The 23944-nt window shown below is 44.4% G+C and overlaps 1 protein-coding gene across 1 annotated transcript in view; it reads right to left on the bottom strand.

Annotated features, from left to right (window-relative positions):
• The window catches only part of CNGB3 (cyclic nucleotide gated channel subunit beta 3), a 673231-nt gene that overhangs the window by 342933 nt on the left and 306354 nt on the right, over positions 1 to 23944 (bottom strand). The gene's annotated exons all lie outside the window — the stretch shown is intronic.

A 23944-nucleotide genomic window follows, 5' to 3' on the forward strand; every position in this document is an offset into this window, starting at 1 on the left:
TTGAAGAGACGCGGGGAAACGTGTGCAACAGCCCTGTACTGCCCATTCTAAAACGTACTGATTCCTCAAAACCACCTGTTTATCGTTTTGTTATCGATTTACGGGAGGTGAATAAAATTGTGATTCCTCAGTTTCCTGTTGTGCCTGACATCACGGCGCTACTGACTCTGATTCCAGCTTCTGCATCGTGGTTTTCGGTGATCGATTTGAAGAATGCGTTCTTCAGCATTCCAATTGCAGAAGAGAGCAGAGACCTTTTCGGTTTCTCTCTTGGTGGACGCAGCTTCCGGTTTAAACGCGCTCCTCAGGGCTACTGTGAGAGTCCATCGATTTACAGCCAAGCCTTGAAGGGTCAACTGGACGCGTTTACGTTGCCGGCTGGTGCGGCCTTAATCCAATATGTCGATGACTTATTGGTAGCTGCAGATACTCAGGACATTTGCAAAATTGCTACGGTGTCGTTGCTGCAACATCTCTGTGACTTACATCACAAGGTGTCACCTTCTAAACTCCAATATTGTTGTCAAGAAGTAACCTATCTAGGTCACTTATTGTCAAAGGAGGGAAGACGGTTGACCCCAGAGAGAATTGCAGCAATTGCGCAAATGGCTGTGCCAACAACCCAAAGAGATGTGCGTGCCTTTCTAGGTATCACGTCGTATTGCAGGCAATGGATTCCGAATTTTTCATTGTTAGCGAAACCATTGGTGGCTCTTACGTGCAAGGATGTTTCAACTCCTTTACCATGGACGGAGGAATGTCAGAAAAGTTTTTCTGAATTACGTGACTCATTGTGTTCGGCTCCTGTGTTAGGTACTCCTGACTATAGCAAGCCGTTTACACTATATGTTCACGAGAGGGAAGGTTGTGCTTTGAGTGTCTTGACGCAACCTTTTGGCGGTAAGCAACGTCCATGTGCATATTTTTCCTCGACCTTGGACCCGGTAGCTAGAGCATTGCCGAGTTGTTTGAGGGCAACAGCGGCAGCTGCGGTGTCCATCCGACAATCAGCAGGGTTGGTCATGGATAATATGATTACGGTGATGGTTCCGCATGCAGTCGACACTCTTTTGAATCGTACGAAAACTCAGCACTTGACGAGTGCGAGGTTGTCTGGGTACGAATTGACGCTGTTGGCAAGCCACATTCAGATAAAACGTTGTAATGTCCTGAACCCGGCAACTTTGTTACCCATTAGCACAGAGTCAGATGAAATAGCAGCCCATGACTGCTATTTGAGAACTGAAGAGGAAACAAAGGGTCGAGTGGACCTTAAAAACACTCCTTTGGAAAATCCAGACGGAACGTTGTATGTTGATGGTTCATGTTTTAAATTGCCGAATGGTGATGTGACTACTGCGTATGCTGTTGTGACTTTGAATACTGTTGTGGAAACTGCGAGATTGAATCAGAACTCTGCCCAGGCTGCAGAGCTGATCACTCTAACTAGAGCGTGTGTGTTAGCAAAAGGGAAACGTGTGAATGTGTTTACCGACAGCCAATATGCGTTTGGCGTTGCTCATAATTTTGGACGGTTGTGGAGAGAGAGAGGTTTTATGACATCGCATGGTACGAAGATTCAGCATGGACAGCTTGTGAATGATCTTTTGGATGCACTTACGTTGCCTAAGCAGGTAGCGATTGTTAAATGTAGTGCGCATCGTAAGGTGACGGATGATGTTGGTCGTGGTAATGCCTTTGCGGATGAGATTGCTAAGGAGACTGCACGGAATCTTAGCACTAGAATGTATGTGATGAGTTCGGTTAGGTGGCCTACAGAATCGAGTATGTGTGAGGACACTATCGAGAGTGTGAAAGCAATTCAGAATGAGGCCACCGAGACTGAAAAGATGAAGTGGAAAGAAAGTACGGGAAAGTTGGATGCGAATGGTTGTTGGGTTGATTTGTCGGAACATAAGAGATGGATGTTACCAGATGCGTATGTGCTGGCTGTTGTGACAATGGCGCATGGGTTAGCACATATTAGCGTGAAAGGTATTTGTAAGTTGCTGTCACATGTGTGGAAGAATGATGGTATCACGAAATGTGCTGAACGATTGGTTAAGAATTGTATGGTATGTATGTTGTACAATCCTGGTAAGGGAACCCCAACTCCTCCTGGTAGTTTTGCTCCCCCTTCATGTCCCTTTGAGGTGATCCAATTAGACTTCATCCATATGGAGCGATGCAATAACCTGAAATACGTTTTAGTTGTGGTTTGCGCGTTCTCCCGATGGATTGAAGCCTATCCCCTCAAAGACAATACTGCCCTGTCTACTGCGAAAATCCTACTGAAGGAATACTTTTCCTCGGTATGGAATGCCTCGGATTGTATGGTCTGATAACGGAAGTGAGTTTGTGGGGAGTGTGATGAAGAGTGTGTGTAAGGGCCTTGGAATTAATCAAAAATTCCATAGTGCCAATCACCCCCAGTCAGCTGGTTTGGTTGAAGGGTATAATGGCACCCTTAAACTGAAGCTAGCGAAGATTCAGGCTACGACTGGTCTTTCGTGGCCTGATGCTTTACCCTTAGCTTTATTGTCAACTAGGGCAACCGTACACTCCCGAGTAGGGCTTAGCCCCTATGAAATAGTGTTCGGTCGTCCTGCGAATGTGTGGGGGGTCCCTAGACCGGGTGTGTTCTCCAGTCTCGAATACCCAATGTTGATTGACTATCTTCATGATCTGACTGCTAAACTGAGGTTAATTCACCAACAGGTTTACGAAGCATTGCCGACGCAGACGGAGGGTCCAGGCCACCAGCTCCAGCCCGGAGACTGGGTGGTAACCAGAAATTTTGCCCGCAAGAAGAACTTGGAACCCCGGTTTACTGGACCCTACCAGGTCCTCCTTGCCACGAGAACTGCCGTTCGATTAGAGGGCCGGAAAAATTGGGTGCATGCCACCCATACGAAGAAAGTTCCTATTCCTTTGCCGGCAGACTCGTGGGTGAGGAGGGGCATTGCTTCATCTGAATCCGAAGGATTGCCGGCGTTTGTACCTTTCAGCGACGCACAACCTGTCGGAGAATCCTCAGTGCAGCAGAAAGACACTGTTGAACATTTGTCATCAAAAGACTCGAGACCAGAACATTCGGCTGATCAACAGGACTGTGTTCCCTCATCGGATCCTTTGTTTGATGAACATACACGTCCTGGGAAAACTCGATACTTTTTGCGTTCCAGTACTAAGGACAAATAAAAATCCCGTTCTGCCCCTTGATAATTGCATTATCCCGTTTTCCACGATCAGTCCGAACACCCTTATCATTGTAATTAATTTTGTATATATATATATTGAGTTTTGTTCCATATGTGTTTTTGCTTCCACAGCCGAGAGACATTTTTTGCATATACATTGTGAATAAAGGCCGTAGGGCCGCGCGTGTACTTCCTTCTGGTTAGCAGGTCTTGACGCTAGGTTAAAGACCGTCGGTTCCTGGGAACTCCTGGGGATTGACCACTGCTACACAGAACGAAGTGCGTCAAGAAACGTTGCGGACGGTCATAGGGGATGACGTTTTCAAAGCTGATGGACTTGGAAGAAGCTCAGGCGCAAAGGTTCAAGTTACAACAACTTACCCGTACCAAATGTTTTATGTTTCAAATATTCGTACTGCTTCTGATTGTCTCTGCACTATTGGCGGGTGGGGTGTATTACACGATGTCTTACTTCTTACCTTCTGCTATACCTACTCCTACTTCTGACCCTAAACTTACCTCCACTGCATCCCCTCATTCCTTTCATATCTTACCTGAACACGAGCAGGCTAGACGTGCAGAATTCCGCAATAATTCCTTTATTCAGCTCCTTCACCAGCACCAGTTAGTGGTAAATACTACTAATTGTTGGGTGTGTGGGTTGATGCCACATACCACGGATAAGGGAATTCCATATTTGATCTTACCGTATAGTTCCCAGGGTTCAGCTCGAGCATTCCAATCAATGTTTCAAACCGCACTAGATTCCCACCCCAGTCGAGAGCCACGTTCTCCCTACCTTGGCCTTGGCTCGTACTATAAGCCTTTGTCCATAGCGATAGAAGATTTAGATAGAGATATCTATGAGCCGTCGCTCATCCCAGAGGAAGAGGTACAAGCCTATAGGGTCTTGAGTAAGGTCGAGTACAGTGCGCTCACGAGTGATAAACAGCTTAAAAGCTCGCCTCCGATATGGGTCGTACCCCACATTGGTAATTTTTGTCTAATGGGTTGTGGCCGAAGATCGAAAGCCCGACTTGGAGAGAGTGCTTGCACCGAGAATTACATTCTGCCGATGGTCTCGTCCCCTGTGTTTCTGGCTGCCAAGGGTACCTACTTTGTCTGCCATGATCGTGCGTATGCATGGTTGCCCTCCGACTTTGCGGGCGCATGCTTTATCGCAAATTTGTTGCCTCCGACGTTCACTGTAGATGCAGATTATCACAAGACAAGAGTTGTGAGAGGCGTAATTAGCGAAGAGGATACTGCCGGTCAAGAGGCAGGAGACTTTTTCAAGGGTTTCCTCCCGTTTTGGGGGCCTATGGTTAATAGTAGGAACCTGAGACAGTTGACTCGAGTGGTAGAATCGACAGCTAATATTACTGCCAGTGCCCTTGGTAATATCACCACAGAACTTCAGGCGGATAGACTTATGACGTTACAAAACCGTATGGTTTTAGATGTGATCTTAGCAGATCGAGGTGGGGTATGTAAGGTGATCCATTCGAGCTGCTGTATTTTCATTCCGGATAACGCTCCGACTGTCTATCAAGCCATCTCAAAGTTGCATAAAATCTCTGAATCCATACACGTGGATGTAGGGGATTGGACGCTACTTGGGTGGTTTTGGGGCCTGATGTCGACTTGGGGTTGGAAGATTCTGATGATCATCGGAGTTGTTGTGGCGTTCCTGTTCACGTGTTGCCTTTGTGTGCAGTGTGGTCCTGCCTTATGTGGCCTCTGTGCTACAACGTGTATAAGACAGCCATCTGTTACCAAGGGGACTCGAGTGGACAGAGCTATGTTACAGCAACATCTAGATGGTCTGATGAATATCGAGTATGATTCCGACTAGTGCTTGCCTACATGAGGGCAAAAGGAGCGTCTGAGGTTCCGTGACAATTGTAAGTGGTGTTTTCGACTCGCACGAATATGGTCGAGTCTGGTATCTACGAACCGCAAATGACGAGTTTAGTAAGTGTGCGCAGTTTCGCTGTGCTAACTTAAACCGTTTGTTTGTTACGTGGGTTTTTCATCTGTACCCACGGGTTCCATCTTAGATACGGCATCCATTTTGTCTCTTGCCCTCAAGTAGCCAGCGAACGGACGTTGTCCGCTTCGCGACCCTGGGATTCCCAAGATATCTGCGGAAGACACATGTCCTTTGAAAGTGTCTTTATGATGAGGGGGATGATACTGTAAGGCAGATGGCCCCGCTCGAGGCTCATCTCACCGTGCCAGTTTATTGTCTCAGTCGTGCATCTCATTAGGCACGTCCCTTTGATGCCTGTAGCTCGTGTTTCCCGATACCCCCCCTTTTACACCCTTTCCAATCTCCCTACTGTTTCCATCTTCCTCCACACCTGTTCTTGTTCCTCCTTCGATCTGTTTTACTGCTGATTGGAATGTACTAATGGTGGGAAGATGGGTTTTTACAGTTGGGAACCGCCAAATGTTTCCGCACTTATATTCCGGACTTTGGATGTATCAAAGTGACCAAAACGACCCCTCTCGGGGATAATTGTGGGAACCGGGTTGTAAACCTTTGTGTACCATGTAAACCTATGGGAGAATCATGTATAAAAGGAGCGACCCACAGAACCAATTTGAAGCAGTCTCCCCGAACTACACTCGTTGTACTTCCTGTGACTTCTGTGTTTCCCTGCAGCAAATAAACCTTGAATCTTTGACGCCGAAGGAAGTGTCCTGTGTCTCTGTCATTCGTACGCCGGAGCAGGTTACCCACGAAGGTTTCAGGTGTTGTCCCCTGGCACCGCTGGGTCTTAAAGAACCCAGTCCTTCACTTTTAGAGAATTTCTTGGCAAATTGTTAAGACTGATCTGGACACTTATTAAATGTTTGACCCACCCAGCACCCGAACCTAATACCTTTGCTGTTATAGATTGCTTTATGTCCCGTTTTTTTCTTTCTACCACACTGTTCCCTTTGGGGTGTGACGAACAAGAATACCGCAACCTAACTCCCATGCTGGCCATGGCCTCCTTATAAGCTCGAGAGCTAAAAGCAGGACCCTGGTCAGAATGGAACATGGCAATTGCGTATGTGCCGATAAAGACTCGCAGATCTTTTATAACCGTTCTGGCGTCAGCCGAGCGCTGGAGGCCACATTTTTTAAGTGGGTTTAGCCTTAATGATTAATAGGACGCAGGATGGGATGTAGACAGCGTTACGCTGTTTCTGATTGGTAGCCGGTAGTATAGTTCACTACTGCGATCCCTGTTGCAGTTTTCACAGTTGTTTGCATATATTTGGTGTTGCACACTCATTCCCGGCCACCAGTATACTGAATGTAATTCAGTCAGAGATTCCTTGATCTTTTTGTGCCTAGGACCCAATTCCATGTGTGCGTCTGCTATTAAAAATATTCTCCGGTTCATGTTTGGAATTACCCTATCCCCCACTCCAGGGATTCGAGCAAAAGGAACAGAGTTTGCATCGATTACGTATGCATAATTGAGTGGATAGTTCACGGGTAGTGCTGCACAGTCGCCTTTTACGGTCGTTTTTACTGCCAGCATAGTTTCCCCGTCTATGTATTTTTCTGCACGCTTTTTTGTGGCTACGGAAGCCGATTTAGTTGCTTCCGCTGTGGCTGTATTAGCCAATGAATTCCCTGCAACGTGAACGCCATCACGTTGAAGACTCTGTGCGTGTATCACGTGAGTCTTTTGTAGTTCTTTCAGAAAAAGAGCTACCTGTTTCCAGAGCAATTTATGCTTTATTGTGGCACCTGTGTCATCTTTGTAATCATTTTCAATCCAGCTCTGCAACTTATTATTGTAAGAGTTGACGCATAAATGCGAATCGCACACGATTAGTGTCGGGAATTCACGTTCTGCATTTTCAAGCGCCATCTTTAAAGATCTGATTTCAGCTCTCTGAGCCGAACAGTACCTCAATGATTCAGTTTTTGTTATTTTCGGTCTGAATTTACCGCACAGCCAACGACCTTTAACAATCGCACAGGCTGCATCGTAGGATTTGTTCTCTACGTTGAAATGCTGTACAAATCTATCTGTATAGATTATACAGGCGTACTGTGGGAGAGGCAGAAGTTCGATTGGCAGAGGATATTCTTCTTCATATTCTAAATCATTCAGTTTTTTGAATTGCGGGCCGAATTAGTATTTCACATCTTTCGCTCCTAGAGAATCTACATACTGTATCCATTTCGGATCCAGTGACACTGTAGGCAGGTTTACTGGGCTGAATAGCGCCTCGAAGGCGGATTGCGCTGTGAGGATATTAATCCTTTTGCCATGTGCTAGTTCTCGTTCATTCGCTATTGCAGTTTCCACTGCTTTCACAGTATTTTCTGTGGGACTGAATGTTTTTTCTGCTTGTGTGTAGAAGTGAGATTTAATTGAAATTGGTACCTTTTCTCCCTCATTAGAGGTCAGGTACGTGAATCCGCATCTTCCTGGGATGACTCGGATTACAAGATTGCGTGTGTTGTCACGTGTATCTAATTTTGTTTTTGCTAACATGTCTGTTTGCAGTGATCTCAAAATTTCTGTGTGTTTTTGAGTCTGATTGATTTGTTTAAAATCAGGTTTAATTAGTTCATAGAGAGGTTTAACCCTCTCTGCGTAATTTAGAATGTAAGTTCTACCGAAATTCAGAAAGCCTAGAATCGATTGTAAATTCTTCAGAGTTTTTGGAGCTTGGAGTACAGCGCAGTTGTCCGCTAGGCTTTTTTCTTCACTTGATAATTCATATCCTAAAAATAATACTGTCAGATGGGCAATTCGAGACTTTTTAAAGTTGAATTTGTAACCCTCTGCTGCGAACCCAAGTATAATGGTGTTCACTATTTTCAAGTGAGTATCCAAGTCGTCGTCTGTGAGATAGATATCATCTACGTAAGATAATGCCTCATCATCATATATTTGTAGTAACTCTGTTACTCTAGCTGAGAATAGTCCTGGGCTGTTCTTGAACCCCTGTGGGAGCCTACAGAAATTTTTCTGAGACCCCATTACTGAGAAAGCAGTCAAGTATCTGCTTTCTGGTGCAATGTTTTGACAAGAGAAACCATTAGATATGTCTAATGTCGTTCTATATTTTTTCCTAACTATGTTGTTCATTAGTGCAGCACTATGCGAATTTTGTACTGCAAATGTTTTGCAACATGCATTAAGGTGTCTGTAGTCCAAAACTAGATGATATGAATTGTCTGGTTTGGAGACAGGAAACAAAGGATTGTTCATTTGAGAGGTGCATGTTTCAATCACCCCCTGGTATTCAAGTTGATCTAAAATCTCCCTGACTTGTTTTTTAGCTTCTTGCTTAATGGGATACTGCCTTTGTGCAGTTGGTTGACTTTTTAACTGGATTTTGTGAGGAGGAGAGTCCTCATCCCATCCTACATGATTTTTATATAATGCCGTTGCCTGGGCCACTGCCCATTTCCTTGCATAAGTATATTTTTTGTGAATCGGAATGTGATTCGAGAAGGCAGGCATAATCATTTCTTCGTCACGAGGGCACTCCTTGACAAACTCTGGGGGCCAATCTTTTTCAGCTAACAGAATATCATAGCCTTTTGAGAGTTTATCCCAAAATAGACCCTTTATTTTCCTAGTCTTATCACCCTCTATACGCAATGTTATTTCGTATATCTTATGGGGCTCGCTAAGTCTGGTGTCGGCAGTTTCAACCTGAATGTATTCATTCGTGTCCACTATTTCCAGATGACTCATCAAGATCTTGCGGGCTATACTGATTTCTGCTGCACTGTCTAGCATTGTCTGTGCCCATTCCCCGTTTTTCAACTGTGTCCTCAGTATTCTCGGCATGGTTGATTACTCTAATACTGGCTACCTTCTTTTTCGGAAATTGAGATTTTTTACTCTGAGCAGGTTCCTTGTCTTTGGACTTGGTGTGCTCTCCTGGGTCTGACCGTCCTCTTCTTTCCGATTTCTGCGAAAAAGATCGAGAGGGACGTGTATCAATACTTTGATATCTATCAGGCTTCTTCAAATTATCCCTATTTCTAAGGTTATATCTTTTCTCAGAGGGCTCCCTCTGGGGAGACTGGTGTTCTCGAGTCGGAGTTCTTTCCCTCCGTCGAGGAGACCTTCCTCTGGACTGGAAAACGTTTTCCTTGGGAGTGGATTGTTTATTTCCATCCCAGCTCTTTTTAGGAGTGTTTGAATTATTTTTAATAAATAATTTTACTAACTCTCTATATGCTTTTGTTAATTCTCTTATGTTAACTAAGAGTTCTTCACTTGACATTTTTTCAATGTCTGGATGTGGTGTGTAACTGGCTAGAACCGGCCACGTTGCTCCTGGTCTACCTAGTGGACAGAGCCTGGTAATATGATCATTGTGTTTTAGGGCGCCATTAAACCAGAGCAGGTGCTCTTGGAATTTTAATGGGATTTCAATCTCCTCGAAAGGAGCGTACTCTCCCGGTGGATCCTCTATTTTATAATAGTGGAACTCGTGTGTTGCGACGTTTGCCGCTGGAAATTTTATCCATGAATAGAATACCTCTGTCTGCCGATATTCGTGTGCCTCTATCACCAAGATGACTGTGCCACCTTGTGTGGTCAGTCCATTTTCTATAAGTTTTGACGTTATAGATTTTCTTAAATGTGCCGGGATAATTATTGCACCCGGTTCAGTAGTCCCATCGGGACCCTGCTGAGTCGCATCTACTGCGGCATCAGCGCCGTTGTTTTCTACTGACATTTTATAAATGCAGGTTTTGCAGAGCAGGTCTCCAAGGAGACAAAGATTAGGTGCACAATATTTTGGAACACTGTATCCTTCAAACGTTGAATAAACCAGAGCTTTACATAGGAATCTCTTCCTACTGAGTTCGGGCGGATTTTAACCTTTCACCCACTCCAGACGTCTATTGGAGTATTTACGGGAGAAAGGGGTCTTAAATAAATAATTATGCAGGCTAAAGCAGTGCGAGGCGAGATCGCTACGATACCAGGTGAGGCTGGGAGCAGGAGGCAGGGAGCAGCGTGTGGAGCGATCGCTTCTGCTGGGAGCTGGACGGTCACAGCGTTAGCAAGGCGGAGCGGGTGTAGTCAGTATCAGTGGGAGGGAGGGTCAGCTGGGAGGCGGTAGCGGGGTGGAGATCAGGGCAGGGAGGCACCAACAACAACAACAAAACAACAAAATGGCAGCGAGCCAATAACTATACAGGACTGGGGCACAGTCGGCAGTAGCGCGATGTAAATGGCACAGTCAGGCACAAATTAATCTGCAGGCAGCACAGCACAAATTTGAAAGTCTTGGCAATCAAGCGCTACGATCAGTTTAAGCTCATCTAATTAATTATTAATAACAGGCAGGCGGGGAACTCTATCGTTATGGATTGAAATTAAATAAATAATTATGCAGGCTAAAGCAGTGCGAGGCGAGATCGCTACGATACCAGGTGAGGCTGTGAGCAGGAGGCAGGGAGCAGCGTGTGGAGCGACCGCTTCTGCTGGGAGCAGGACGGTCACAGCGTTAGCAAGGTGGAGCGGGGGTAGTCAGTATCAGTGGGAGGGAGGGTCAGGGAAATGGATGGTGTGTACCCCTTAAAAGGTACACCCTATGCTAGATCCTCGTGTACCTATTAGCAAAAATCGCCAATGGTGAAATGCTCGGTCAAAAGTAGTTGAGCATAAATAATAAAAAAGCAAAAGACTCCTATTCTGCTGTCAAATGCTTCGACGGGCAGGGGGTAGTCTCGTCATTCAGTTCAACATATTGGTTCTGTAGTGACGTGCCAGGCCTATTACCTACATCTACCATCCGCTGCTCGGCTAGTCACCACTAGGTTGGTGAGGGAGGGTTTTTTTACAAAAGGATGAATCCTTCCCTTTTGTCAGTCAAAACACCTCATTAGGAAACCTTCTGTTTTTCTTCTGGTGGCTTCCAGATTCGCCTGAGCAAGTTGCCTGAAGTGCTTATTCTGGTTCCTTGAAGGCTAGCAAGTAGCTATATACATCCAGGGGAGGTTCACTGGGAGCTTTCTTCCAGCCTTCTTTGACTAGACTTAGAGGTCCTCCTACAGCAGAGGTCTTCAAACCTTTGGATGCTGAGACCCCCCTGTCAACATTTTCAGGCGTAAGGACCCCAGACAAACATTTAATTTTTTTATAGCCCTACTCATAGTTTACTGACACTCTGATGGCCTTGTTTGAGTGATCTACAGATTGAGCAGTGAAGGGGGGACAGGTGAGTGAAGTGTCACATGAGTGCAGGGTGAGTAGTGTGCTTGTGTGACTGCAGGGTGAGGTACAGGGTGAACAATGCAAGCACATTGTTAATGCAGAGTGATCACTGTGAGTGCAGGGTGAGCTGGTGAATGTTTTGAGTGCATGGTGATCAGTGTGAGTGCATTGTGATCACTGAGTGCAGGGTGAGCGGGTGAATTGTGAGTACATGGTGATCAGTGTGAGTGCATGGTGATCAGTGTGAGTGCATTGTGATCACTGTGTGCAGGGTGAGCGGGTGAATGTTGTGAGTGCATGGTGATCAGTGTGAGTGCATTATGATCACTGTGAGTGCAGGGTGAGCAGGTGAATGGTGTGAGTGCATTGTGATCAGTGTGAGTGCATTGTGATCAGTGTGAGTGCATGGTGATTGCTGTGAGTGCAGGGTGAGCGTAAAAGTGAAGGCGAGAACGAGGAGTGAGTTGTCCGAATGTAGGGTGCATTCCCAGAAACTTGAAGAGTAGGGTTTTAGATATAAGTTAAACTGTTGCTATAATGGCATTAATCAGGGATCGAGGGTGGAGGAAATAAATAATGTGCTGATCCTGCAACAAACTACCAGTCTTATGATTAGGGTTACTAGCTCATTATTTTGATGGCCCAGAAATAAGCAGTCACCTAAAGCTGTACTTTTAGCACTTATCTGTAAATACTTAGAACAGCAAATATAAATAGAAAGCACTTTTAATTGTGTCACGTTTAATTGTTTTCTAGGGCTGCCTCAATGATCCATGACTGAAAATTAAATAGAACAACGACAGAAAAGTCACATAACTAATTAATACACACTTTCTTATTTATAACTCTATTTAGTGTCAAGAGCAGGTCTCTGCAGGCTCTTTAAACAACACACGGCAGGCATTTTTCTTTTGGCAACCCAACTTTATATTTCTTTTCATTAAATACATTCTCACACTACAGCAGTACGTGTAAAAATTCAAATGTAAGGAATAGGCAGCATGGGGGCCCAGGGGGTACTGGAACCATAAAAAAACGAAGCCTCTGTAACCTTTTAACAAAGGCATGTAAATATGCAAATGGTCTTTAAAGACCTGTGAAAAACTCGAGCGTGTGTAGAGAAGACTCCAGACACTGCCCAGCCGAGCCCCCAGCAGCGCGGGCTGCACTGCAGCAGCCCGGGCTGAGGCACAGGATGGGGGAGGAGGGAAGCTGAAGCCCAGGCAGAAGTGTGACTGTGAATGCGCGACCCCCTTCACATCACTCCACGGCCCCCCTGGGGGTCGCACCCCACAGTTTGAAGACCCCTGTCCTACAGGATTTCCATACAGAAGCTCAAAGGGACCGAACCATAAGGATTTCTGCGGTACCTCCCTGTAAGCAAACAACAGGCAGGGTGAGAGGATGTCCCACTTATGCCTCATAGGTTCACCAAGACCCATAATCATGCCCTTAACGGTCCGGTTGAATCTCTCAACCAGCCCATTACCTTGGGGGTGGTAAGGAATGGTGAACTTGTAGGTAACACTGCATTCCTGCCACAGGGACTTCATATACTTAGATATGAAGTTGGTTCCCTGGTCAGACACCACCTCTCTGGGGAACCCCACACTGGAGAAATCTCAATCAACACACTGCCCACCACGGGGGACGTCACAGTCCAGAGAGGGATGGCTTCTGGGTACTGGATGGCATGGTCACCAAGACCAGGATCAACCTGGTTACCATGGCTGTCTTGGGATCCATAGGCCCCACACTGTAAATTCCTACCCTCTCGAAGGGGAATGCTGACTACAGGGAAAGGTTGAAAATTAGCCTTGCACTTCCTCCCACTCTTACAACTTGCCCGGCTAGTCTGGCAAGACCTAACATGTGTGAGTTCTTACACATTTGGGGCCAGTAAAAGTGGGTGACAAGCCTTTGGGAAACATCCTTTACAACACAACTTTTACCATGCAGTGCCTTTACGACGCAACTAGGGATAGGGAATAGATTTCATTTACTATCCAACACTTTCCCTACTATCCACGGGGACTGGAGTTGAAATAGTAAATTAAACTATTCACTATCCAGTACCCCTAAGCACTATGCATTGTAAAGGCATGCGTGGTACAAGCATGCGTTGTAATGTCATACATCCCAAGCCTTTCAAAGGCCTTGTCTTGCCCCAAACGCCCTGCCAAAGGCACATCATGAGTCAGACCCATTAGGAAAGCTCTGAAGCACTGGGGTACCACCATCACATGGGCTGACCCAGGCTGAGCAACCCTAGGCTCACTATACAGGAGACCATTCTCCCAGTAAATCCAATGTGATCCAGACTTATCACCTGCTGCCTGGTATACAGCCTGTTGCCACAAACCAACAAAGGAAGGACATTTCTGCTGCTCCTAGCAGAATTTCTCCCTGGAGGGGCCCCCTTCATGCTGTCAATAGGCCAGCTCAGGTCAGCTCAGGCAGGTCCCCCAGTTCGCCCACTTGCTCCCCTGTATGCTCCAGGGCATCGCCCTCAAGGTTTGCCTCCTCCTAGACCGTGGGAACTTCGGGCCAGTTTCTTGCACCCTTGCCTCTTCTCTTTCTGGCCGGCACCTGGGCCATTGTTTCAGGCTCCAGGTCCTCTTGATTGCCCTTAAACAGCTGCCATTGACCGAGTGGTCACACATGCCCACTCAGGCAGACCCAACATCTCCAAATGAGACTTCCACTCCACCTTTTCCCAAGGGGAACTCTCTAAATCATTGCCTAGTAGACAGCCAACAGGCATGGTTGGCCTCACCGCTACTCTCAAGGTATCTGAAACCCCACTCAAAGGGAACCTGTGTCACTTTGCAGAGGCACTCTGAGTTGTCAGCTGTAACTACTGTGTAGAATGTGTTGCTCCTCAGACACTAGCTGACAAGTGACAGATGTCACACTGGCTCCAGTGTATCTTAGGGCTTCTACACTATGGTGATTGATGGTCACCAACTGCCTGTACTTCTTAGTGTTATCAGGCAGATGAGCCCTTGGGACCATCTCACTGTCTCCCAAAGAGACCAGTGTAATTTCTTCTGAACCCCCACCCCTCGTAGGCACCCAACTCATCCTCACACTAGCCATCTCCTGGTGAGGTGCACCAGTGGGTGCGGAGGTAATCATATTGGGACAGCTGGGGTCCCCCTGGAAATTACCCACCTGACCATAACTCACCCTGGGGCCCTTCTGACCAGGCTTACCTGTAGAGACCCAGGGCTTCTGTTCAGTGGGAGGCTGAGGGAACCTTTCCCTTGGTTCCCTTGGGAATTACTTTGGGGTCCAACACACAGCAAAAACACAGGAGGTAAAGGCAAAAATACAGTGGAAACCCACGCTAATTTTGCCATGTCTAACAGATGGTTATGAAGACATAGTGAGGACACATTGTTTTTTTATGTAGGGCTTAGAGTCAAGAATGTTTATTAAAGGTTTACACCAGTTTCATTAAAGTGACCTTTACCACTATTATGTAGGTGGTCATTTTATGGAAATGTCTTTCACAAGGAAGGAATCTCTCTGTCTGATTCCATCAGGTTGCACAGCCGCTTGTTTAATTGAATCAAGTGAATCAATATTTTCTCCGCTTTTCTCTTATTTTTTCAACGTAATTTCAACTGTTTAATTCATTTAATCTCTTGTATGATCGATTCATTTTACTCAATAGTTACTTCGAACGAAACGATTTCAAAAATGCTCGTGAGTCCAAAGAGGGTTCCACATCCCATGCTGTTTATTAAAAATGGCCCAATGCATTTCGGAAGTACATTCCTTCTTCAGGGGAATCTACAAGTAAAAACCACATTTTAGCTGACCAATACTATATCGTGCTTTCTCAAAAACATCATTCCTTTTATAATCGTGTACTAAATACTGTTTAAAAACTTCTTACTCCCATGTTTAAAAATCTTCCCTCTTTACTTTCTTCTCTGGTATTTGGCGCTTAGTAGCCCTGTAATTTTATCCCGCTACGTGCTACACTTCATTATATACTGTTTTACGCTTACCATGTTGAATGGATCCCCAAGGTACTTAAAATCACGCACTGCTTCACATTTTCGCAGCGTGAACGAACGCTTCTGCAGCTAATACATTTCCTAACTTCAAAGCTCCTTACATAAACTTTGTCCCGCCCATACTCAGCGTTAACAGATAGTAAATTTCTTACATGTGTGCACCTCCCAAGTTTCTGTGTAAACATTGACAACGGACTAATTAAAGATCGTTCATCATAGCATTAAATCACTACATTTCCCAGAATACCACAAACCTTCAAGTTGTATTTTATACTGTTTACAATTTCTTTTGGGAAAGTTTAGTGTATGCTACATTGTCCAGATAACAGTCTGTGTCCCAAAACACGGCTTACAACAATAAAAGCACTTCGTTTAAATTAATATGTCAGCATGGGGGGAGCCCCGGTCCCGTGCACGTCGTTCTGTGTGATGTTCCTTCAATTGTTTTTAATTTCACATCAATGTTGTGTTCTCACTTGTCATTTTGGGTGCAATCTCGATTTTGAGACGAACAAAAGTTATACAATATGGTTTGGAGGAAGAGATGCACTACTTGTTATCTATGTTTCATCATATTCCTTAGTCTGTTAGCTTTCTTCAGCGTGCATACACCTGCTTTGCGCTTCGTCTCGGTGCGCTGCTTCAGAATGTCTTTCACAAGGAAGGAATCTCTCTGTCTGATTCCATCAGGTTGCACAGCCACTTGTTTAATTGAATCAAGTGAATCAATATTTTCTCCGCTTTTCTCTTATTTTTTCAACGTAATTTCAACTGTTTAATTCATTTAATCTCTTGTATGATCGATTCATTTTACTCAATAGTTACTTCGAACGAAACGATTTCAAAAATGCTCGTGAGTCCAAAGAGGGTTCCACATCCCGTGCTGTTTATTAAAAATGGCCCAATGCATTTCGGAAGTACATTCCTTCTTCAGGGGCATCTACAAGTAAAAACCACATTTTAGCTGACCATTGATATGAAATTAAAAACAATTGAAGGAACATCACACAGAACGACGTGCACGGGACCGGGGCTCCCCCCATGCTGACATATTAATTTAAACGAAGTGCTTTTATTGTTGTAAGCCGTGTTTTGGGACACAGACTGTTATCTGGACAATGTAACATACACTAAACTTTCCCAAAAGAAATTGTAAACAGTATAAAATACAACTTGAAGGTTTGTGGTATTCTGGGAAATGTAGTGATTTAATGCTATGATGAACGATCTTTAATTAGTCCGTTGTCAATGTTTACACAGAAACTTGGGAGGTGCACACATGTAAGAAATTTACTATCTGTTAACGCTGAGTATGGGCGGGACAAAGTTTATGTAAGGAGCTTTGAAGTTAGGAAATGTATTAGCTGCAGAAGCGTTCGTTCACGCTGCGAAAATGTGAAGCAGTGCGTGATTTTAAGTACCTTGGGGATCCATTCAACATGGTAAGCGTAAAACAGTATATAATGAAGTGTAGCACGTAGCGGGATAAAATTACAGGGCTACTAAGCGCCAAATACCAGAGAAGAAAGTAAAGAGGGGAGATTTTTAAACATGGGAGTAAGAAGTGTTTAAACAGTATTTAGTACACGATTATAAAAGGAATGATGTTTTTGAGAAAGCACGATATAGTATTGGTCAGCTAAAATGTGGTTTTTACTTGTAGATGCCCCCGAAGAAGGAATGTACTTCCGAAATGCATTGGGCCATTTTTAATAAACAGCACGGGATGTGGAACCCTCTTTGGACTCACGAGCATTTTTGAAATCGTTTCGTTCGAAGTAACTATTGAGTAAAATGAATCGATCATACAAGAGATTAAATGAATTAAACAGTTGAAATTACGTTGAAAAAATAAGAGAAAAGCGGAGAAAATATTGATTCACTTGATTCAATTAAACAAGCAGCTGTGCAACCTGATGGAATCAGACAGAGAGATTCCTTCCTTGTGAAAGACATTCTGAAACAGCGCACCGAGACGAAGCGCAAAGCAGGTGTATGCACGCTGAAGAAAGCTAACAGACTAAGGAATATAATGAAACATAGATAACAAGGAGTGCATCTCTTCCTCCAAACCATTTTATGGAAATGCCATCCTGCCCTATGCTAGGTCACACAGCAAAAGACACACAACTGATGGACAGAATGCAGAACAAATCAAAACATTCCCCCCCAGTCAAGAAATCTGGGTTAAATCCATCATTCCTTTGCTCACCATGCCACCCCAGTGTAGACCTGGCCATATGCAAATCAGTCTTGACCCTGTGCCTCATGAGAACAGTCTAGCCGAACTGCCAAGCCAGGTCATCCTTGGACAGGAAACAAGCATCTTAAGACCAGTTTCCAGGTTTCACCCCTCACCAGACAGGATAGCTTGAATCCAGTGGCACAGTGAGTCAGGGACCCACGTCTGGTCACACACCAGCTTCATTTTATGTGGTGTTTGACTTTCTCCGAGAGAGATTCAATATTCTTTGAATCTAACTTAGCAAGCCCCGCTAAACTTATAGAAGTGCGCTGCAGTTGTTCCGTAATAGTCAATCTTTTTCAGCAGTTTTGGGGTGAACACCTCACAGGGAGTTAGCTTATGTGCATCCAACAGTATTTTACTATTGGATGCAGGATGACACTTATGAAGGCACAGCATCAGTCTGGCTACTTGTAGCCTTTCATATCCTTTTCATATCCTTATTGTGTGAACTGTTTCTTCTAGACTGTTGTGAACCAAAGTTGGAAGAGGTCTACTATCCACCCTCCCACTTCTTCCTTGACCGTTCTTGGAATTTAAGAAACCACAAATGAAGACTGTATCATCAGGATTTCAGGTAGTATGTCTGCAGTTTTACATCAAGCCCTTCATTTCTTATGCTCATGATGTAATGCTACCCATCCTGTTTCAGTGAAATCAGCCCATTTTGGCATCTGAGAGAGACTATGTTGGATTGCCTCAAGCTTCATGATTATTAGCTAACTTCAGCGGATCACTGACTAAATATCGACAACAAAAATATAGAATGGACAGAATATCGACACCAAAATATCCAAGGTCAGAATATCAACTCCCTATCTACAAACGGGTAAGTATAAAAATATCGAAGACAAAATATTGTTGTTTAAAATATAGTTTGTAAAAAATATCGATTTTTTAAAATATGTTAAAAGTAATATTAACTTAATTAAATAATCAATATAATTAAATAAAACATTCCAAAAAGTAAATAAAAAATATTCAAATTAATAAATAATATATGTAATCTCTAAAAATAAATTTACATCAGTGTAGTATAGCTGGAAGGTAAAATTTACTATTCCCACTCCAATGAGTGCAACAGTAGGAAAATCGTTGGATAGCCGGAGGGGAAAAATTAATAATCCCACTCCAGAGAGTGCAACAGTAGAGAAAGCGTTGGATAGCATTGGGGTAAAAATTACTATTCCCACTCCAGAGAGTGCAACAGTAGGGAAAGCTTTGGATAGCGGGAGGGTAATAATGACTATTCCCTTTCCAGAGTGCAACAGTAGGGAAAGCGTTGGAAAGCGTAGCGGTAAAAATGACTAGTCCCATTCCAGTGAGTGCAACAGTAGAGAAAGTAATGATTTAATATTTGAATAAAAATAAATTAATTATCAATACCAATAAAAACATTCTTAAAATGAATTACCAATTACAAAATATGTTATAATTAATTAATTATAAATACCAATAAATATTATTTACTAAAAATAAATTGCCTATTAAATCAATCAATCAATCATATAATTTGTAAAGCGCACTACTCAACTGTGAGGGTCTCAAGGCGCTGAGGTGGAAATGCTGCTACTGCTCAAAAAGCCAGGTCTTGAGGAGTTTTCTGAAGGTCAGCAGGTCTTGGGTCTGCCGTAGGTGGATGGGGAGGGTGTTCCAGGTCTTTGCGGCGAGGTGGGAGAACGATCTGCCACCTGAGGTCGCTCTTCGGAAGCGGGGGACTGTAGCGAGGGCGAGGTCGGCGGAGCGGAGCTGGTGGGTGGGGGTGTAGAAGCTGCGTCATCTGTTGAGGTACATTGGTCCGGTGTGTGGAGTGCCTTGTGTGCGTGGGTGAGGAGCTTGAAGGTTATCCTCTTGTTGACCGGGAGCAAGTGCAGGTCTCTCAGGTGGGGTGTGATGTGGCTGCGGCAAAGGATGTCAAGGATCAGGCGTGCAGAGGCGTTCTGGATGCGTTGGAGCCGTCTCATTGGCCGAGGCTCCTGCGTAGAGGGCGTTTCCATAGTCCAACCTACTGCTGATAAGGGCCTGGGTGACTGTTCTTCTTGTATCAGTGGGGATCCACTTGTAGATCCTACGGAGCATGAGGAGGGTGTTGAAGCAGGAGGAGGAGACAGCGTTGACCTGTTTAGTCATGGAGAGGGTGGAGTCGAGGATGACCCCTAGGTTGCTTGCGTGGTCGGTGGATGTTGGAGCGGTTCCCAGTGCGGCCGGCCACCAGGAGTTGTACCAGGCCTTAGGGTTGGATCCGAGGATGAGGACCTCCGTCTTGTCCGAGTTCAGCTTCAGTCGGCTGTTCCTCATCCATTCAGCAATGGCCTTTATTCCTTCGTGAAGGTTGGTTTTGGCGGTGTGGGGATCCTTGGTGAGAAAGAGTATCAGCTGGGTGTCATCGGCGTAGGAGAGGATGTTGAGTCGCACCGGTGGGCGACGTGGGCAAGCGGTGCCATGTAGACGTTAAACAGAGTTGGGCTGAGGGGTGAGCCCTGGGGTACGCCACAGAGGATATCGGTGGCTTCGGAGCGGAAGGGGGGAACGCAGATGCTCTGTGTTCTGCCGGAGAGGAAGGTGGTGGTCCAGTCCACGGCCTTCTCTTGGATCCCAGCATTGTGCAGGCGTGTTCGTAGTGTGGGGTGACAGACCGTGTCGAAGGCGGCTGACAGGTCCAGGAGGATGAGGGCCGCCGTTTTCTCCGTTGTCCAGCAGGGACTTGATGTCATCGGTGGCGACAATGAGGGCAGTCTCGGTGCTGTGGTTGCTGCGGAACCCGGACTGGGAAGGGTCCAGGATGTTGTTCTCCTCGAGGTAGCGGGTCAGTTGTTCGTTGACGGTCTTCTCGATGACCTTTGACAGGAACAGGAGCAGGGAGATGGGCCAGAAGTTCTTGAGGTCCTTGGGGTCCGCCTTGGGTTTCTTGAGTAAGGCGTTGATCTCGGCGTGCTTTCAGCTCTCTGGGAAGGTTGCTGTCTCGAAGGAGGTGTTGATGACTTTCCGGAGATGGGGTGCGATGGATGTGCTGGCTTTGTTGAAGATGTGGTGTGGGCATGGATCTGACGGAGATCCGGAGATCCGGAGTGGATGGTGTTCATGATTTTGATGGTGTCATCGTCGTTCCAGTAGAGCAGGCGGTTGGTGCGGATGGTGGTCATGGGGGCGGAGGTCTCAGTGGTTGTCGGGGCAGTCATGGTGCTGAAACTGTGTTGCGGTGGAAGAAGGTGGCCAGCGAGTCGCACAGATCTTGCAAGGGTGGGACGTCGCTGGGGTTGGAGAGTTCCTTCACGATGTTGAAGAACTCTTTGCTGTTGTGCGCGTTGTTGTCTAGGCGGTCTTTGAAGGAGGCCCTTTTGGCGGATCTGATGAGGAGATAATTAATTACCAACCAATTAACTTTTAAATACCAAAAATGTAATAAATAATAAAAAAACAATTAATAATTAATTAGAAATAACTTAATTATCAATACACAAACATAATTAAAATAATTACTTAAGTACAATAAAATTACTTCCCACCTTTTTCCCCTATAAACCCACAACCCACCCCAAATAAGAAATTAATACAATTAACATATTTATCAATTAATACAAATTAATTACCAATTAAGAACAATGAATTACCAATTAATAATTAATTAACAATAAATTAATTATCAATATCAATAAATAAAAATAAATATTTACAGTCAAGAGTTCTTTATTTGATTCACATCATAAAAGACAAATACATATATATTTAAAAAAAAACAATTCATTTTACATATAAGATAATAAATACATTACATTTAAAAGCAAGTTAAAAAAAGTATTACATTTTTAGACATTGATGAACGAGAAGTCCCCTTGCTACATAAAAACAGTGCTACTTTAAACAAATAGTCATAAAAACTATACAATAAAAACATCATTTGCCAAGGTTACGGGTTCGGATTGACCACGCCCAACTCACAAATTTTGCTACACCAATAGCGATGGAGGGGGAAGTATCAGTTTTGAGTATCCTAAACGCTGCAAGAGCAGATCTGGTGCCTAGTAACCGACAGACTGGTAAAAGCCAAACTTTCCTGGGTAACAAATACATAGGGCAGCAGAAAAAAAGATGTTCAATATTTTCCACTGCTGTTACACAGAAGGGACACTTATCACTACCACCAGTAGTCCAAGAGTGCGTAAGCCCCCGCACAGGTAACGAGCCTACTCGTAGTTGGTGGTACAGTTTGCAATCCTTTGGCTTGGTGATTAAGTCCCAATAGGCTTCATATTTAGGGACATCTTTTACAACCAGAAATTCCAGTGTCCTGGTAGGACCATCAACCATAGCGGATCTCCTCTCAGTGATCCAATGCCAGTAAATATCTTTGAGTGCCTTCTTTGAGGGAAAGGTCGCGCGTGCTGGATCAACCCATAATGCCTCCAGATTTAGATTTTTCAAGAGCCTCCTAAGGTGACTGAACCAGGGTACTCTGTAAGACCCTTCAAGACCTCTCACATCGTCAATGGCCTCAGCGAACAAGGATAATTCCGGTGTAGTCCACAGGCGCCGCCAAAACGCCAGTGGTCTATACCGTACCTCATCCTCTATGGATTTAACACCTAGGTCTAGCTGCAGGGGTAAGCAGGGTGTCGATTGTGGGAGACCAGTTGCCATTCTCAGGAACCTATTCTGAGCCACCCTCAAAGAGGATAAATCACTATAGCCCCACAGTTCGGCACCGTAGATAGTTGCAGGAATTACCTTGGAACCATAAATTTTAACCAACGGTGCCATGGGTTTGGTGAGAGATTTTGCATACTCCTTCAATAAGGCTCCCCCAAGTTGCGCGTGTTTCAGGGTCATAAGATCCATTTGAGGTTTCCAGCTCAAATTCTCACTTAATGTGACACCCAGGTATGTAAAAACCTCTGTTTGATCCAAAATGGCGCCGCTCATTGACACCTTGGCCTTCACAGCCTTGGGGCCTCGCAGAACCATGAATTTGGTCTTACTGACTTTCACCTCTAACTCGTGCTCGCTGCAGAAACACTCAAAACGGGCCAGGGCGGACTGCAATCCCTGCCTCGTTTTAGAAATAATAAGCGTGTCGCCCGCGAACATGAGGAGGGGAATTTTCCTTCCAGCAAGGGTGGGCGCGTCCGTTGGGTAGTTAGAGAAATACTTGGTCACCCCATTAATAAACAAAGAAAAAAGGGTGGGGGCCAACACGCACCCTTGTCTAACCCCCTTAGCTACTTTAAAACTATCAGTGACTTCCCCTGGACCACCCCATCTTACTTTGGCGTAGGTATTTGTGTGCAAATTAATCAGCAGCACCACCAGCTCTTTGGGCATGCCTAGATCCAGCAAAACTTCCCAGAGCTTGATCCTGGGTACAAGGTCGAAGGCTGACCTGAGGTCCACGAATGCCGCAAACAACAGGCCTCCCCCAAGAAGGACCACCTGCCAATATATTAACATAAATCTAAAAACTTGCTCTAAGGTCCCCATATGTTGCCGAAAACCCGCCTGGAGAGGACTTAAAACATCAATAAATAAAAAGAAATATTTACTTAATTACAATTAAATTATTTTCCACCCTATTCCCTTATAAACCCACAACCCTCTACAGGACTAAAACTCTAAATTAAATTAAAAGTAATTAATAATTCCCAAAAACTAATATTTAATTTACTATAATTAAAGTACTTCCCACCCATTTCCTATAAACCCACAACCAGCTACGGAAGTAAAATCCGCAAGCATTATTTTACATAAAATTCTTAACTTAAAAAAATAATTAAACATACATAACAAAAATAATATACACTTTTAACACATATACTAACATACAAAACACTTTAAAAAATCGATATTATTAAAAATTCGATATATTTTAATGCCTGTATTATGTACTTTGATATTTTGACAGTTGATATTACTTACCTGCATTTCAATATTATTAACCACTATATTATGTCGATTCGATATTATGTCCAATCTATATTTTGAATTCGATATTCTGTCCATTCTATATTTTGAATTCGATATTCTGTCCATTCTATATTCTTTTTCCAATATTGTGTCTAGTTACCCATGAGGCACAGGGTAAGGCTGATTTGCATATGGCCATGTCTGAACTGGGGTGGGGTGGAGTGCAAAAAAGCGATGGATTTAGGCCCAGATCTCTGTACTGGGGTAAATGTATGACATTGTTCTGCATTCGGTCCATCAACTGTTGTTTTTGCATTACTTACCAACTTCAGCATGTTAGCAGTATCCTAACTTCCATCCCCATTG

The sequence above is a fragment of the Lissotriton vulgaris genome, chromosome 4_1 (assembly GCF_964263255.1).
Source record: "Lissotriton vulgaris chromosome 4_1, aLisVul1.2, whole genome shotgun sequence".
Classification (NCBI taxonomy): domain Eukaryota; kingdom Metazoa; phylum Chordata; class Amphibia; order Caudata; family Salamandridae; genus Lissotriton; species Lissotriton vulgaris.